The following is a 19,381-nucleotide window of genomic DNA, read 5'->3' on the forward strand; positions in this document are numbered from 1 at the left end:
GATGGGGTGTGGGGTGAGCTGTCAAAGTTTACACTCAGTCCAGCTTTACCATCTCTGCTCCCAACTAGTACAATCCCACCATCCACACATCATTTCTGATATTACCACAATTTATTCTTCATCTGCTACACTCTTTACTGCAGTCCATGTTTGCATAGATCGTTACTTTTGTTTCTAAATATTAAACATTATTTGTATAATGTTGATTTGGTTGTATACACTTGGCAGCAGTACTTTACTTCTTAATATGATTGAATCATTACAGGTTTAGGAAGACTGGAGCAGCTGTGCATTGCAACCAATCAGCTTCTAGCATCCATGTTCAAAGCTTAGCTGAACAAGCTAAAGCTGGAAGCTGATTGGTTATTACACACAGCTCGCCCAGATTCTGTCTGCCCCAGTCTTGGTAAATTCTTCTATTTTTTACCTTTTTGTATAATGTTAATTTGGTACTGCACAAATGACAGTAGTCATTTCCTTTTATGCTTCAAAACATTAAACGTTGTTGACATATTAGTATATATATATATATATTTTTTTTAATCATTTTGGTAGGGTAGTAGTTTTTTTTTTTTAACTTGTAAATATTCAATATTTGTACATTGTTGCTTTAATAAATTGATAACTGTTTTTTTCTTTTTTTTTTTAACTAATGTTGATTTCAATTATTTGGCATTTTTTCATTTTTTCTTTAACTTGTAAATATTAAATATTGTATATTGTTTTAATAATTTGGCAGTAGTTCTTTTTTTTTTTTTTTTATTATAATGTGTGTGTGTGTGTGTGTGTGTGTGTGTGTGTGTGTGTGTATATATATTTAAAAAAAAAATTGTATATTGCGTTGGTGATGCACAGTTAGCAGCAGTCCTTTCCTTTTACACACTAAATATTAAACATTGTTTTACATTTTGTATTATGTTGATATGATGATGCACTGTTGGCAGCAGTTTTCTTTTTTTACACTTCCTATTGAACATTGTTTTTACATGTGTATAATGTGTATTTGGTCATGCATATTTGGCAGCAGATTTTTTTTTTTGTGTTAACCTTGTAGCTGAATACAGTAACAGATGTGCTTTTGCAGTGATTCATCCTTTTTTGTAGTGTTTGCTGATGGTGGGCTCCAAGTTTTGTGCACGGCATAGCACTCTGCTCGGCCAGATTGTGTTGCCCTGTAGCATGATTTGACCTAAAGCTCTATCAGCCTGGGTTGATCCATGAAGCATACCCTCATTTCTGGTGACCTTTGCAGCCCCTCCTCATCTCTTGTGTACTCTTGGGACCTTCAGCCTACTTTAACTCATTCAGCACCATAGCAGGGCTTTTCTTACTTGTGGTTAGCCTTTTGTGCAAAAGATGCATTCTTTATCCTTTTATTAGATTTTCATTATCTCTTGTGTAGTCATGGTACCATCCACCTACTTTAACTCATTCAGCACCATAGCAGGGCTTTTCTTACTTGTGGTTAGCCTTTTGTACAAAAGATGCATAGTTTTTATCCTTTTATTAGATTTTCGTGATCTGAAATAGAGTTGTATATAATGAAAGAAGAAAAGCTTCATTTTTTACAAACGATTATATTATCCTGTGTACAATGTTATGTTTGTATTGTAAAAAGTATAATCCTAAAATAAAGCAGACTCAAGATGCTTAACATTCAGATTTACAGTTATTACCAAAAAAAAAAAAAAAAAAAAAAAAGCTTGATGACTTTAATGTTTTATACATTTTATTGTAGAAGTTTGCAGGGTTTGTAGGACATGAGTTTACTTCATAATGCTGGGCTCAGTGTTATGTTGGCCACACCCTTTGTAGAATATGCCATGGTCTCGTCTTTGTTACGTGTGTTTTTTTTTTTTTTAGTAATTTTATAATGTGCAAGTTATGTTTTATTTTGTATTTTCACATAAAGGTTGTGATCTGGCATCATCTGGCTATCTTCTGAATTTATATGATGCTCTTCAGTTTGTATTAATGGCGTGGTCCCAGCTGAGACATACCCTATGACATCATTACAGCACAGGGAGATAAGGGTGGGGTCCTCGGTGAATGTCTGGATCTTCTGTATGATTTCACATCACTAATTAAGTGAATATGACTGGTCCCAGGTTGGCCCATGCAGCAAGCTGTTTTTCTAAAAAGGATTACATCTTGCCTTTTATGCTGGACTGAACTAAAATGCCTAAATTGCTCGGTCAACATGTCTCCAAAGTCACTGGGGACTTGGAGATTGCTTCAAGAGAACGATCTTCAAAGTAATAATTTTAGTATGTCTTTTTATGTAAAGATGATACCCCCCCCCCCCCTTTTTTTTTTTTTCTTGATTCTACATCTTAGTCATCTCTGGTCCTTGAATAAAGTGTTATGAGTAATGTAGGGAATTGAACTCATGAAACAATTTACATGATATTATTTCTAAAGCCTAACCCTTATTCATTTTTGGTTTGAGTAAGGGTGGATTAAAACTGCTGTCAGTTTTTTTTTTCTACTTCTTCTTATTCTTCCCTATTTTATTTTTTAAATATTTGTGTCTCAGGGAGATTCCCCCAACTTCCTGGCCTGTATATTAAACAGGAAGTTAGAGCAGATCTTTCTATTGGGCAAGGAATCTCCTTTTAGACAGATGTCACAGGAACAAGTGTCCCCATTTAAAGATTTCCCCTCTATTCCTGTTCTGGTGGCAATTCCACTTTTATTCATGCTCACATTGGTGGTCAGGACAATTAGAGAGGGTGAATCTACCTAATTGGGATCCAGACAGCAGTAAAAAAAACCTGACCCCTCATCACTCTGTTTTAAATGTAAAAAATAAATTTTTTAGCTATACAATAATGCTCCTTTGACACTAGCAGCAGTGTTTAATGCCCCCCCCCCCCCCCAATTGTGATGCTGCCATTTGTTTTTGTTTTTTTTTTTTTGCTGTCAATTGGTCATTTTTGCATTAAGGGAGTGTGCTACGACCATGAATCGAGCATTTGGCTTGCGTTTGCAGCATTACCCTATTAATTTACATTGGGGAGTTTGGCAGGCGATGCCACCTGTCGAATTCAGCATTTTGTGTTTAAAATTGCTGCACCGTAATGCAAAGCATCAGTCACTGCGGTATGGACATTCAGGAGGGGCTATTGGGTATGTCTACAAAACTGATTACTTGTGCTTTAACATTACTGCCTGTACCACTGTCTGAAATTATCTTCCTTTACTTTCCTGCCACAAATCAATTAGGCCGGTTGTGGAAGGTTATTTGCTGTCAGCCAATCAGACTTGGTTGCTTTGCAATTTGTTGTCAATATAACATGTTTTCCTGGCACTGGGAGACCGAGGAAGGAGTTGTTTATTCAACTTACAAGAGGAGAAGGGAGTACAAGGGGAAGCTTATATATGTGATGCTATATAACCGTAAGCAGATGACACAGGAAGTGTCGTTCATCAATACTTTTGTCATATTGCTTGCTATGTTGTGTGGAAAGTATGTATAAAGGGCAAAAAAATAGCTGTATTACAAATTTTTGGTCAGATAAAATGGTCCATATATATGCATATCAATGATTTGTGTTATTTTTAGTTCTGTGGTGTTGGGGTGTTGTCCCTCCTTGGTTTGATACTAAAGCTGACCATAAATTAATATTTTCTTTCATTCAACCGGCAGGTTGAACGAAAAAAAAAAAAAAAAATCTGTTTCCCTCTTCCGCACATTTGAGGTGGATGGGGGAATTGCTCCCTCTGTGCTACAGTGTTCTGATGGTGGGGAGATTTATCTGCATACAATGATCAGTGCTGCTAACTAAGGATGAGCTACCCTGCCCCCCCCCGGTTTGGTTCGCAGTAGAACTTGCAAACAGGCAAAAAATTCGGTTGCGCACACTGTTAAAGTCTATGGGACACAAACATGAAAAATCAAAAGTGCTCATTTTAAAGGCTTGTATGCAAGTTATTGCCTTCTTGCCTTCAGGGTCTGGTTTCACGCAACGTCTAGGGAAATGGAGGTCGGGGCAGCCATGTGGGCGGAGCAGGCCTTTCATTGGAAGATGTATCACCAGTGGGCTGTTCAGACCAGGAGTTTGGGACTCCTGAGAACACCCACTTCTTTTTCAGCAGATGTATAATTTGTAAACTCAAAAAAATAATTGAGTAGGGTAGTGTCTTAGACCTACATAAAGTGTGTATATAATGTCATACAATGCAGTCAAATATAAATATAAAAATGTTATAATGCACTGTATACAATACGTATATAGTGTACAAAACTGTAACCAAAATACAGAAGAATACAATACTAATATAAAATACAGAAAACTTTGTATGGTGTAAATTCAGTGTACAAAGCTATAAGAAAAAAGATGTGAATAGTGATTCAAATATAAAGGCAATAAAGTCCACAAAGTCCTGAATGTAATTAACACCACAGGAAACCGTGATATTAAAATCCACCAAAGTAGTAGAAAAAAATAGTGAAAAAGACACCACCCAGGGTCTTAGGGGGCTTACCATACCATGTGAGAAATGTATGAAAAAACTCACATAGCGTAATAACGTAAACACTGGTTTATTAAAATACCAAGAAATAAACTCACATATTAGTAGATCATCAAAAGTACAAAGATCAAATACAGTAATTGTGAAGGGTCCACCTGTCATCTGACGGCTCTTTAGCAGAAACGCGTTGGTTGGACCCTTCTATTGGGATATTACTCTCTATGCTGATGCGGATGACTGTGGATGCTGAACTGCCGCCTTGATTTTGAATCTATTAAGGATATTTGAGGAGATGCACCCTTTTGACCAGTTGGTCTCTAAGCCTTTATGACTTGGACGACATAAGTCTTCCCAAGTCAACAACTTCTGGTAAGCCCCCTAATGTCCTCGGTGATGGCTCCTTCACCAAAAATATCTTCTCTGCTTATTTTGGTTGTCTCTAAGCCTCCACACAGCTCCTCCACTCATCTGCTATTCTACCTGCGATTCATCATGGCCGTTCAAGGAGTTGTACTCTTGTGACCAGTTGGTCTCACAGCCTTTGTGACTTGGATGACATAAGTCTCTTCTGGTAAGCCCCCTAAGACCCTGGGTGGTGGCCTTTTCACTATTTTTCTTCTACACGTTGGTGGACTTTGATATCATGGTTTCCTGTGGTGTTAATTACATTCAGGACTTTGTGGACTTTATTGCCTTTTATATTTGAATCACTGTTCACATCATTTTTCTTATAGCTTTGTACACTGTATTTACACTATACAAAGTGTTCTGTATTTTATACTAGTATTGCATTGTATTGTGTTCTTCTGTATTTTGGTTATAGTTTTGTACACTATATACGTATTATATACAGTGCATTATAACATTTTTATATTTGACTGCATTGTATGACATTATATACACACTTTTATGTAGGTCTAAGACACTACCCTTCTCAATTAATTTTTTGAGTTCACAGCGCTACACTTTTTTTACAAATCATTCATCACTTGGGTCTATAGGTGTGTTGGCTGCTGTTAACTTAAATTTTACGCAGCTCTGTATTATTTATTTCTTTATAGCATGCAGAGATGTAACCACATCCCTGCTCACTGAACTACAGTGGGGAAGTTACAAGACCAACGGCTGGGGCAATAGAGGGCATAGCAGCCACTGATCTTACAAAGCGGAAATCGCTGGGAATAAAATCCTGTGATTCAAAAATGCACATTCATCTTATCTTAGAGTAAAGTCATGAGGAAAGAAACTGAGTACATATCTGCTCATGGTAGGAAAGCATGAGCAACAACAGGAGAAAACATTTCTGCCTGGAGTTCAGCTTTAAGTATCTTATTAGATTTATAGAAATGATTGATTAGGTATAAACCTGACTTGGTCTGCTCTGACAAATGTTGGAAGAAGGGTGTAAACCCGAGAAGCCAATATTTTAGACCAGAACTTTATGTCTTTTTATCTAATTAGGAGATTGGGCAATAGTTAGCCAGATTAGTCATCAGTTTTTGCAGTTTAGGAAGAACTACGAGTGCATCTGATTGGGATGCAGCTGCTTTCGGTAGATGACAGTCCTACAGTTTTTCAGCCAACAGATGTTGGGCTGGAGGGTACCGACAAGGCCACCCACATAGTGAAGTTTGGCCAGCTCATCAGGAACCAGCCAAAATTTGCTCGTTGTTTGGCCAATGCTATTATAATTTGCTTCTAGGTTCTCCCTAGGAAAATGCCCTTTAGCTGTAGCTAGTTTTAAAACATTTCCTAAGAGTGGAACTAAAAATTTGTCATATGCTGTCTATAGTATTCCTCGATAAAGTAATTACCAAGCAAACGCTCGATATTTCACTTGCTGTGCCAACTCTGTCAAATCTGTTTGAACTGCGGAAAACTCCAATACACTAGTATGTGATAATATTAGTGGAACTATGGGCAAAATCTAAAATGATATACAGGCAGTCCCCGGGTTACAAACAAGCTGGGGTCTGTAGTGTTGTTCCGAAAGCGGAGTTCTACATGTTTTTTAGGTTATTAAAAGTCAGCAGCTACAAAAAGCATAGCTGCTGACTTTTAATAAACTTACACTTACCTGCCCCACGGTCCAGCGATGTGGCCGCCCGGAGGCTAGCTCCTCCTCCTCCTCCTCCTCCTCCTCCTCCTCCTCTCCTCCGGCGCCGTCATGGTAACTGTGGGCACCCGGCCGTGACACCTTATGGCTTCACAGCCGGGCGTGCGCTGCACTCTCCTATTGGCCAGCCAATCTTCTGGGACCTGAGTTTTGTCCCAATAGATTGCTGGGAGGGAGGGGCCACCTAGGGCGAGAGGAGGAAGTCCCACGAAAACAGGGTACACCCCCCCCCCCCCAAAAAAATGACATGCCAAACGTGGCATGTCAGGGGGCAATGAGTGGGTTTTTGGGTGGAACTCCGCTTTAAGTTGAATTTGTTTGTAAGTTGCAACAGGTGTGTGTATGTATGTATGTATATATATGTATGTGTGTGTGTAATTAATATAAATATATATATATATATATATAATATTAATTTTTTTTTTTTTTTTTGCGTAGCTCCAGCCAAAATTTTAATTTTTTACAATTTATAGATAGCATAGGGAAGGATTAACACCCCTGTAACATTTGGTTTGCTGTCTATGTCCCTGTTCAGAAGATTTCACCTCACTTTCTGTCCCTATGACAATTGGATTTTGAAAATTTGGGGTTGTTGGGGGAACAACGATTGGTGATAAAGCTTCAGTGGAGACACCTTTTTCCCATGATAACTCTTACGGGAGTGTATTTCCCTTCCTGGGGGGAATTTCCTCTCACTTCCTGTTGCCTCCCTCCATTTTGTAAGTAGGAGGAGTTTGTGAGTCAGATGTTTGTAACCTGGGGACCGCCTGTATGTGATGCAGTCTGTCTCTTACAAAAAAAAGCAGCATTTTTGTTCTTCTAAGATCCTTTAAACATAGTCTCATTACATGCTGATTCCTCTAGCAGACCAAATACTTTTCCATGTCCTCTAAAAGGGCAACAGCATCCAACAGTAAGATTGCAGAGCAGTGTTGTCACCCTGCGGGACAGATTAGGTTTAAACGGGTAGCTTAAGAGAATTTAGGTAGAAAAAAAACTAATTTAAAGCACAAATTAAAGTCTCTCTTGGGGAAAAATAAAAATCAACCGTTTTAAACACCCCACCGACAATGTTAAATAGTTTGTCCCAACCCTTGAAGCATTCACTTTTGCTAGTAAAGTAGAAGTTTAATGGATCTACTGACAGGGCCAAGGGTTCATAAAATCTAGGTTACAAAGATAACATTGAAGAACATAAATGGCTGTGTTTATGCTAGTTACAGACCGCATCATGTTATTTCTAATTTTGCCTATAGCTCCACTTTAATGCCTATATAGAATTTGAGACCCATAAAATATCAGGAGGGACAGTAGCTGAATAGTACAGTTCTACTGCAGTTTGCGCAACACATTATAAAATAAAGGAAGGCAGTCCTGCTGAAATTCAACTCATGTTAAGATTGGTTAGAGGACCCTGCTTGTAAAAGCTTACAATCCAAAGGTTGACATGTTTAAAAAAAAAAAAAATGCAGCTGATGCAAATATTTTTATGATAGCAATGTTGTCCCATGGATACTAGGAGATGAGTACTCAGCGTTTCCCCACTGAAGGTTAAAATATTTGGAGATGGTCAGGTCAGTTTCATGGACATCTTCTTTAATTGTGTTGAAACCCAAGCAATTAATATCATATATTTCAGTTTGCCAGTCCATAGTTGTGGTGGCTGCATTTCGATTCGGCTCGCTGCACCGTTTGCTGAGAACTTTGTGTGATTGGTGCAGTTTGAGGGAACGGTTTCACCGTGAGCAAAGCGCACCTGCCTGAGCTAAAGAAGTTTATGGACAAAAAATTATCTTTAAAGTTTTTGGTAGATGAATGCACAGTAGTCACCAAGTGGGCATCAAAATATTGGCATGGTGGTCATACTAGGGTACAGCATAATTATGTTGGATGCTTTGGAATGAGTATAGTATTAGGCTATGATGAGCCTAACCTCCCCATGATTTCACCGCTCAATCGGTCATCCTACTGAATCCTTTTTTTTAATTTTATTTATTTTTTTTTTATCAGGCCAAGCCCTGTCTTTATCTGTAATAAGCCAAAACTCCAGTTTAGCAGTTAGTACCTGTACTGGACACAGTGGGAGCATTTACTAAGACTGGGGCAGACACAATCGACTTCCAGCTTTAATTTTTCAAAGCTGAAGTTGAACAAGCTGAAGCTAAAGCTGATTGGTTGCCATGGACAGCTGATCCGGATTATGTCTGCTCCAGTCTGTTAATTTCCCCCAGTGGCTTGACAGTTGAGTGACTGGGAGCAGGTAGGCTGGGTCTAAGCACAAGGCTTATTGTGGACTTGGATTGAAGTTAAGGTCTACATCCAGAACCTAGAATCCAAGAAGCTACACCAGGGACACAGGCATTAGTTCAACGCTTGATAATTTTACCCTTTTTCTACTAGAGCCTTTTTGCATGCATATTAAACTGCACATTTTAAATGCTGTGCTATGTAATCTGCTTTAAGGGACCAGGATATGAATTATTTTTATTTTTTATTTTTTTGGGTTTACAAGCACTTTAATGATTTACTTGTACTTTGCTATAGAAATTAGGTACAAGCGAAGTACGGTAAGCTTCTATGCCATAAATTGTGTAATATTTCTGAAATCCGGAGACTTTGTAAAGAGCATTTGTAAAACTATTTTATTGAAACCCTTAGGAAGAATGTACGGTAAATACTGTTTTGCTTCCCGTACATCTTTTATATGTTGTGAATGACTGGGAGCTGGTAGCTAAATGATGAATTCAATTGCATATTAGAGGAATCCATTTCCTTTGAAATCCACAGATATATTCAAGGCTTTTTTGCTGTAATTTCTGTTCCCACACATAATTGATTCTGTTAAATTTCAGGAATGAAATTGAAATCTGATTTATAGGTTGTCTTTCATTCCTTACATAACCTTTCAGAAGAATAGAACTGACATTTAATAAAATACAACTTTTTTTTTTTTATCCAATAACATATTCACTCTGTAATGCCATAAAACTCAATCTTGCACACACGTCAATCTCAATGCTTTGACCTATGGAGTAACTCGCCTTTCTCATGTAATCGAGATTTCATCATGAAGCTTTTAGTATGATGGCAGAATTAGTGCATTTCTGAAAAGTGTATGTATGTTTTGAGTTTTTAACATAATTTGTTTAATGTTAGGTCACCACAGTTCATCCAAAATTTTCCGAAAGGACAAACCCAAACTTTTTCCTCGTATGATACCAGATCATACGATTTTCACTTAAGTACAGTTTCCGTTCATAAATACAATGCAATATATTACATCACTTCCGAATTTTTATTCTGTTGTAGGAAAATTTTTGGAACTTTAGTAACCTCTTCATTTTCGATATAGTGACTACCTTACAAAAAAAACAAAAAAGGGATGATCATTCATCCGACAATCTTTGTGTGTACCAGGCTTAAGAGTTGACTACCGTTCTCTCTTATGTATCACTTATTTGCCCATTGTTACAATGGGTAGCTTTACCAACTAATCATGAGACACAAAGGGGGATCAGGGAGAAAATGTGCTCTAGACCAGCCTTTGTCAACTAGGGGTTTGTGGAATCCAATGGTTCCTCCAGAGGATTGCTAGGGGTTCCTTGATGAATAGTGTCTCACATCAGTAGGAGAAACATTGCCTCAAGGTCTGAATAAAGACAAGAAAGGGCAGCATCAGGCACCCAGGCTCCAGTTTGGAGACTGTTCAGATCATAACTCCATAGAAATAGTAAACCAGTGCAGAACTACAAACCATAGCTTGCTTTGCACCTGTTGATTTCAAACCTAAAATATCAGCATGACTTTAGTTTGTAATTTTTTTAAAAATTACAGTTCACATGAATGAAGAGGGCACATGTCCGAATTAAAAAGGTTGTATGTTGGTTTTGTACATGTTTATATATTATCTATCGGATAAAAAATAATCTCTGTTGGGGTAGGCTGCCTCTCATTGAAACCTTAGACCAAGTTGTTCAGTAAGGGATAAATTGCTCCTCTGACTCATTCACTCACTTTTTTTTTTTTTTTTTATCAAGAGCTAAGGAAAGTGGGAAATTTGAAGAGTAGACTAAAGCTGGCCATACACCTATAGATTATCTGCAGATTTTCTATGGTTAGATGGAAAAAGTGCAACAGATTTCTCCATGTTCGCTAAACTGTGTGGATGGAGGAATCTCCCACTTTTTCCATCTAACCATAGAAAATCTGCAGATAATCTATAGGTGTATGGCCAGCTTTATTCTACATCTGCTTGCTGAGACAGAGGATACAGAATATTTGTATGCAATATCTAACAAATACATAAATGTATAGATAACCAGTGTACGTTATTTTTAAAGAGTAGGCAGCATGGTCCTATTTTTTTAACATAAACTTGATGTAAAATTGTGCATGTCATGAAACAAAAATTGAGGGAAGTGGAAAAATAGTGCTGAACCTGTAAGATAATCATGTTGGTATTGATGTTGATATAAATAATCTGGTTCCTGGGCAGGAGGCTTCTACCCCCCAGAGAATCTCCATGGTCTCCTTGGCTTGTATTGTAATGTAATAAAAGTGAAACTGTGCCAAACCACTGGTAAGAGTCCCAGGTATAACTTTATTCCAATAAAAGTCAGGGGAACAATCCAAAAAAGTAGCTAACAAATTCCAGGGATCTGAAGACGTCCCTTCATCCAGGCTTGAAAACGATGTGAAGAGGTAAATGGTGAACTGGACCTTTTACTCTTATTTCTTCCAGAGTGATTACAAGCACAGGCCTAATAGGGGGCCTTGGGAGAATAAAGGTCATGCTTGACTTAGAGTAGACATATACATGTAATATTGGCCCTCTACAACCATGGACACACTTGTTGGTATTCTTCCTTGAAAAAAGAACCCATAATTTTGTATAAAATAACCTGAAACTTACAATGGGTACTGGCATCCATCATGGTCTATTCCATATTTACCAAAACACCTAGCTTTGCTTTTGGTTCAATAGAATACAGTATTTTAAATATTAAAACAAAAATAGCATGGAAAAAAATTGTGTGGCCATTAAGGGAGATGTTTGGCATTTCCAAACAAAGCAAACTTACTTAATCACCCTCATGCTGCAGAATTCGTTCACCGGCTCTAAGATCAAGAATTGACCACTGATTGCTTAGTTCTCGATCAGTTACAAGCAAAGAGAGCTGACTATCAGTCACTGCTTCCGCTCTGCCGCACCAGCATTCACTGGAGTGCCTGACTGGTTAGGTGGTGGGTGCAGCTGGCTTTGGCTTTGAATCACCCACTGGGAGCCAGAGCCAGCTGTCAACCATTGTGGGTGGGTCCCACAATATGGTCAGGTTCCTTAAAGAACCTGGACCGACTCTGACATCGGGCTGACAGCAGGCTTTAGCCTGCTATTAGCTGACTCTGGGTCACATGAGAGCAAAAGTGAGTGCACTACTGTGACCCAGAAGAGAAGTATGGGCAAGAAAAACTTTGGCCATACTTCTCTTTTAACATATTATTTTGTTGCGCTGTGTTTAGAAGCAGTCACTGCAAACAAGTGATTTTTGTGGTTCTCAGTGAAACTGCTCCTGCCAACATGTAGTTTAGTCAACCCTTCTTGAGCAAATTGTATCAGCTATCTCAGATTTGAAGTTTTCTTTATTGAGATTTCATGTTTCAGCTCTTAACAAAGATGTTCCATACGATTCAGATCCAGAATCAAAGAAGGCTACTTCAGAATACAGCAAGTCCCCTACCTGTCCAACTTGTTCCTAAGTCCAACAAAGATCCGCACTTGCAGCATGTTGTCAGAACACAAAGGCACAGCGGGGGAGATTGCTGCGCCAACATTGATTGTGTTGCTACGGCGATCTGTCAGTCTTTTTCTTTCAGCCCGCTGGATTGAATGGAAAAAAAGCTGAGCGTGTACCCAGCTTTACAGGGTTGGAAATGCTTGATTGGACATGTTTGCAAGTTAAATGTTCATATGTGGGGGACTTACTTTAGTGAAATGTTTAGGCTACTTCAGGATAGTCAAATGGTTTGTTATTCACTATTCTTGGGTAGCTTTAGCTTTGGGTTTGGTCCTTGTAACTTTGGAGGACCCATGACCTGCGACTGAGACTGTGCTTTTTGATATTGGGCTCTGTTTCACTCCAGAATTCCTCAATGTTCCCTAGATTGCATTGTGCCCTGAACCGTTTCAATGCACCTTGTGCCAGACACATCCATGCAGCCCCAAAACAGAATCAGACTGCCTCCATGTTTCACAGCAAGTTCAGTGTTCTTTTCTTTGAAAGTTTTGTTTTATTTGTCTGAGAACATAGAGCTGATGTGACTTGCCAGAAAGCTCCAGTTTTGACTCCTCTGTTAAAGGGACATTCTCCCAAAAGCATTGTGGCTTGTCGGTATGCATTTTAGCAAATTCATGTCGGGCTTTTTTTTTTTTTTTTTTTTTTTTTTTTTCAACAGTGGATTCCTCCTTAGTCTTCCATCCTTGGAACCTACTGTTGCTCTAAGGCTCCATGCACACTGGTTTAAATGTTGCTTTCACAGGAATTTTGTGTTCTGTATAAGCTACTCAATGTTGTCCTATATGTTCATGCACATTAGGACGTTTAGAGGCATATTTTGAGCTCAACGTTTAGAGGCAAAAAGAAAAAATCCTTCTGATTCGTGTTTCTGATTGGAGCTCACTGGCAGAAAAAACATAAAACTTTTCTAAACGCGTCTACACTTGGTACAAAAAATGCTCTGTATGAGCGTTTTTTTACTCCCAAGAGAACAGACTTTTTTTTTAAGCCCAGTGTGCATGGAGCCTTAATGTGAAGGAGTTATGCATCCATACATTTATGTACCTTGACCTTGGGGTTCAACTTGTATCTCTTTGAAGTTTTCCTGGCCTCCTTGTATTCCATTCACTCTATCCTTTCAGGGAGGTTGACTTCTCTCCTATGAACCTTAAACCTCTTAAAACCTCTTAATACTTACAGCTGTAGTTACAGGAACATCAAGCTTCTTTGGAGATCGGTTTATAGTCTTTACCTTTTTGACATGTTGGTCTACAATATTCTTAATTTTCTTTCTGATCTCCTCAGACAACTAGCTCTCCTTCTTCTTCTTTTTTTTTTTATTTTTTTTTTTGCTTTCTATGGTCCATTACAGTATAATACCAAACAGCAGACTGACTGATTACAAGATTTAAGACTTGTGATACTAATTACATTTATACTGTTTCAAATATGACTGTGATCCAATTATTAATATTTTCTAGAAGTACCAATAAATCTGTCCTGGCCATTTTGTAAAATAAGCAATAACTTTCTTTTTTCACACTCAGCTTTATTCTGACCTACCAAAGACATGCAGGTATACACAAGACAATTATTTTTAAGCCTATCTCTTTTCAGGAAGACTGAATCGTTGTTTCAAGGAGCTTAAGGCCGGGTTCACATATGTGCGGCCTCGTACACAGATTTTTGCCTAAATTTGCACCTGAATCTGACCCAAAGATGCACAGGACCCTTCTGCGATCCTGACCGTGGCGCCACCCTGGACCTGTGTGAATTGGCTCCATTGAGAGCTGGTCGCACCCACCTGTCATACAAATTGAATGTGGTGAAACTTGCATCCAATTCGCATATACTGTATATACTCGAGTATAAGCCAAGTTTTTCAGCCCATTTTTTTAGGCTGAATCCCTCCCCTCGGCTTATACTCGAGTGAGGGCAGGGATAGCAGATATTAGGCTGCTTGCCCTGTGGCTGCAGAGCTCCCCTCTCTCCCTCCCTTACACAGCAGGAGACCTCTGTGTCTCGGAGCTGACTCTGAAACTTTCGGCCGCGCTGTGACAAAAGTTCCACCCTCCTCTTAGACCAGCTTGTGTGATAGACAGAACACTGCATCTATCACACGAGCTGGTGTAGGAGGAGGGTGGGACTTTTGTCACAGTGCGGCCAAACGCTTCACACTGAGCTCCGAGACACAGCGGGAGATGACCACTGTGCAATCCAGGTAATGACTGCATGAATGGGCACAGTCACTACTGGTGAGATTGCAATTACGGGCACAATGATGCGACAATGATGGGCGCGGTGAGGCTGTGGTGATGAGCACAGTGAGGCTACAATAATGGGTACAGTAAGGCTGCAATGATGGGCACGGTGAGGCTGCGGTAATGGGTACGGTAAGGCTGCAATGATGGGCATGGTGAGGCTGCGGTGATGGGCACGGTAAGGCTGCAATGATGGGCAGTGAGGCTGCATTGATGGGCACAATGACACCGGCAGCCTCTGTGTTGTCCGTGCCGCACCGCATCCTGAAAATTTACCAGTAGCTGCTGCATTTCTCACCCTAGGGCTTATACTCGAGTCAATACATTTTCCCAGTTTTTTGTGGTAAAATTAGGTGCCTCGGCTTATATTCGGGTCCGCTTATACTCAAGTATACAGTGGGGACGAAAAGTATTCAGACCCCCTTAAGTTTTTCACTCTGTTATATTGCAGCCATTTGCGAAAATCATTTAAGTTCATTTTTTCCTCATTAATGTACACACAGCACCCCATATTGACAGAAAAACACAGAATTGTTGACATTTTTGCAGATTTATTAAAAAAGAAAAACTGAAATATCACATGGTCCTAAGTATTCAGACCCTTTGCTGTGACACTCATATATTTAACTCAGGTGTTGTCCATTTCTTCTGATCATCCCTGAGATGGTTCTACACCTTCATTTGAGTCCAGCTGTGTTTGATTATACTGATTGGACTTGATTAGGAAAGCCACACACCTGTCTATATAAGATCTTACAACTCACAATGCATGTCAGAGCAAATGACAATCATGAGGTCAAAGGAACTGCCTGAAGAGCTCAGAGACAGAATTGTGGCAAGGCACAGATCTGGCCAAGGTTCCAAAAAAATTTCTGCTGCACTTAAGGTTCCTAAGAGCACTGTGGCCTCCATAATCCTTAAATGGAAGACATTTGGGATGACCAGAACCCTTCCTAGAGCTGGCCGTCCGGCCAAACTGAGCTATCGGGGGAGAAGAGCCTTGGTGAAGAGGTAAAGAAGAACCCAAAGATCACTGTGGCTGAGCTCCAGAGATGCAGTTGGGAGATGGGAGAAAGTTGTAGAAAGTCACAGTGTAGCCCTCCACCAGTCGGGGCTTTATGGCAGAGTGGCCCGATGGAAGCCTCTCCTCAGTGCAATACACGTGAAAGCCCGCATGGAGTTTGCTAAAATACACCTGAAGGACTCCAAGATGGTGAGAAATAAGATTCTTTGGTCTGATGAGACCAAGATAGAACTTCTTGGCCTTGATTCTAAGCGGTATGTGTGGAGAAAACCAGGCACTGCTTATCTCCTGTCCAATACAGTCCCAACAGTGAAGCATGGTGGTGACAGCATCATGCTGTGGAGGTGTTTTTTCAGCTGCAGGGACAGGACAACTGGTTGCAATTGAGGGAAAGATGAATGCGGCCAAGTACAAGGATATCCTGGACGAAAACCTTCTCCAGAGTGCTCAGACCGCAGACTGGGCCGAAGGCTTACCTTCCAACAAGACAATGACCCTAAACACACAGCTACAATAATGGAGCGGCTTCCCAACAACTCCGTGACTGTTCTTGAATGGCCCAGCCAGAGCCCTGACTTAAACCCAATTGAGCATCTCTGGAGAGACCTAAAAATGGCTGTCCAACAACGTTTACCATCCAACCTGACAGAACTGGAGAGGATCTGCAAGGAGGAATGGCAGAGGATCTGCAAAAATGTTAACAATTCTGTGTTTTTCTGTCAATATGGGGTGCTGTGTGTACATTGAGGAAAAAAAATGAACTTAAATGATTTTAGCAAATGGCTGCTATATTACAAAGAGTGAAAAATTTAAGGTAATATAATTTACTTTTATTTGTATACTTGACTTGAACTGCCCAGGTTCGTGTCAGGTTTATTTTGTTGGTCTTTACAATTTTGCATTATTTTTTAAAGTGTTCAGTAGACAGAGTGGAATCCATATATTGTCTTTCCTTCTGTCCCTGACCATGGTACAGCTATCATAATTGTGTTAGTTTCCATGGTTGTCTGTTGGCGTATTCATTGATTGTTTGCAAAGATTCTGTAGGATTTAAACTGAAGCAAAAGAAGGATGTGCTGTCAAGTTTCTTGACCATGGCTGAACCTTAATTGCCCACAAAACCTCTACAGTTCCCACATGACAGAAAATAAAATGAACGATTGGGCAGATTATATATCATGGACGTCTGTGCAAGGTAATGAGAGATGGTGAATTTAATGACATTAAAATTGGAGCTACAACCAAACTTTTTTTTTTTTTTTCTTTCTATTTTGAATGGCGTTAAGGGAGGGTTATAACCCCTGTCAGTTGTTTTTTTTTTTTTTTTTGCCATCTGTGTTGTATTGGGGAGACTTCCTGTCCTATAGCCAAAACAGGAAGTATGCAAAACTAAAGAGGGGTGTGTTTTTTGTTTTTTTTTTTTTGTTTTTTTTTTTACCTTTTTAGTTATAGTTTAAAGCTGAGCTTTGTGTACTCTAAGTTAAATAAGTTGTTTAATCGCCCTACCTTCAGGCCTGCATTTGTGGAATAACCATATGGGCATACGCTTAGGTAAGCAAATTTAAGGGGAGTCCTAATACTGTCCTTTGTTTCACCATCATAGCGGGGCGCGTTTAACCCCTGCTAGCGGCCGAAAAAGTGTTAAAAACACCGCGAAGCACTGCTACACTGGGCTTTCACACTGGAGTGAATGGAGCTGCTCTTTCAGGGCGCTTTGCAGGCGATATTTTTAACAATATAGCTCCTGCAAAGCGCCTCAGTGTGAAAGGGGTCTTAAAGTGTATGCACACTGGGTTTTTTTTCTTTTTTGGTTTGTAAGGCAATTTAAATGTCTTGTTGTATTTGAAAAAAAAAAAACTATTGATCTTGTCAGAAATTCACTGCGCTAACCATGTTGTGCACTGAAATTTACAGCAATGTTATCCACCCTGCCTGAGTTCTTTCTGTAAACAGAACACCTCAACCCTATGTTATGAAGATGGGAGAGGAAGGTGTTCTGTAAGTCTAAAATACTTTCTAACCTAAGGTGAAAATGATGCTCCTCTTTAAAGCAGTATTAAATCCAAAAGCAAACATTTATTTTGCAGCTTACCAATTCTTCTGCCCCGTACACACGAGCAGAATTTCAGTCAAAAAAAGTCGGTTGGTCGGATATTCCGACTGTGTGTATGTTCCATCCAACTTTTTCTGTCTGAATTTCCGCCAGCAAAAGATTGAGAGCTGGTTCTCTATTTTTCCGACGGAAAAAGTTCTTGACGGAAATTCCGTTTGTATGCAATTCCGACGCACAACAAACCACTCATGCTCGGAAACAATTTGACGCATGCTCGGAAGCATTGAACTTCATTTTCTCGGCTCGTCGCAGTGTTGTACGTTACCGCGTTCTTGACGGTCGAAAGTTCAGAGAATTTTAACAGTGGTTTAGAGATGAACAAGTTTAAAATTTAGATTTCGAATCCCAGTCAGGACACGATCTGCATGGAGTTTGCATGTGCTTACGCAGGTTTCCGCCAGGTACTCCAGTTTTCTCTCACACTCCATGCTGGTAGGTGAAACAGCCCATGGAAGAGATTTAGTAGTAAGAAAGTTAATCTGAATTTCATAATCTGAATAGTATATTATACCATGAAATTCTTTTCTTCTAATTGAAGATGACAAAGCGGGGGTTTAGTGTCGTTTTAGTAAGCGTGTGTATCATTGCTATTGACATCCATGCTTTGAGGAAGCATGGCTTACATTTGTCTCCTCTTTTCTTGCCAGTAATGACGGACTTGGTTTTCTGCTCTGATGTAAAATGTGTTGTCCTTTGTACAGCACTTCATGAAAAAAAACAATTCATTGCAAATGGCCCAGACTACAGATCCGTTACAGTACTTGGTTTAACAACTATACTGAGACAAAGAGTTGCTCCAAGGCCTTTTCTAAGCCATTAAAGAGAAAAGTTGAGCTTTCCAACAACAAATAATAGAGTTGGAACACTGTTATACCATTAAAATCGTGACATGAAACCTGATAGCTTGTGGCTTTTTCAACTTGGCTGTCATCCTTAAATGGTTAAGTTGACTGCCACATTATTACCAGAGGAAAGAAAGGAGGCTAAAGGAGGCTAACTGCAAATACTTCAATGTAGCAAAGGACATCTGTCAGAAATATAGCTGCATTTTATCTGTGTAACTTCCTGGGAAAAATAGAAAATCATAAGATCACAGGAACTGTGCCATGAAAATGTACACGTCTTGCTGTGCCCACATCTAGTCTGTAGCCCCCTCTGCACCTTCCACGACACCAAGGCTCTGCCTAGAGCTAAACTTCCTTCACTACTTTGAAAGGTTTTAATAAATATATATATAGATATCTATATATCTATATATATATATATATATTACAAAATATATATCTATTTTTGCAAACCATGCAGATGAAAAATGAAGGGACCGATTTCCTACCTTAGTCGGCTCTTTTTAAAACCCCTTCCTGTGCTCAGTCTTTTATATTGATGTTTCTCAACACCATGCCATGTGCTGAGAGTACACTGAAAATTGCCCTTTCCTTTGATAGCTACCAGACTACAGTTTGTGCTGTCACTAGTTGCCAAACCCCCTCTGTTGGCTTTGGTACTCACTAACTACAGAACTCAGTAGTGATTAGGAGTTGGTGGGACGGGGCGGATCCAGAGTCTAGTCTCGGGAGGGGCACTGCCAGAAAATATATTTTTTTGGGGTACATCTAT

The 19,381-nt window shown here is 39.4% G+C and overlaps 1 protein-coding gene and 1 pseudogene across 26 annotated transcripts in view; both read left to right on the top strand.

Moving 5' to 3' along the window:
* LOC141146052 (small nuclear ribonucleoprotein G pseudogene) overlaps positions 1-8,496 on the top strand; it is a 70,815-nt pseudogene extending 62,319 nt beyond the window's left edge.
* The window catches only part of EPB41L3 (erythrocyte membrane protein band 4.1 like 3), a 291,386-nt gene that overhangs the window by 37,173 nt on the left and 234,832 nt on the right, over positions 1-19,381 (top strand). The gene's annotated exons all lie outside the window — the stretch shown is intronic.

This window comes from Aquarana catesbeiana, linkage group LG05 (genome assembly GCF_042186555.1).
Source record: "Aquarana catesbeiana isolate 2022-GZ linkage group LG05, ASM4218655v1, whole genome shotgun sequence".
Lineage (NCBI taxonomy): Eukaryota > Metazoa > Chordata > Amphibia > Anura > Ranidae > Aquarana > Aquarana catesbeiana.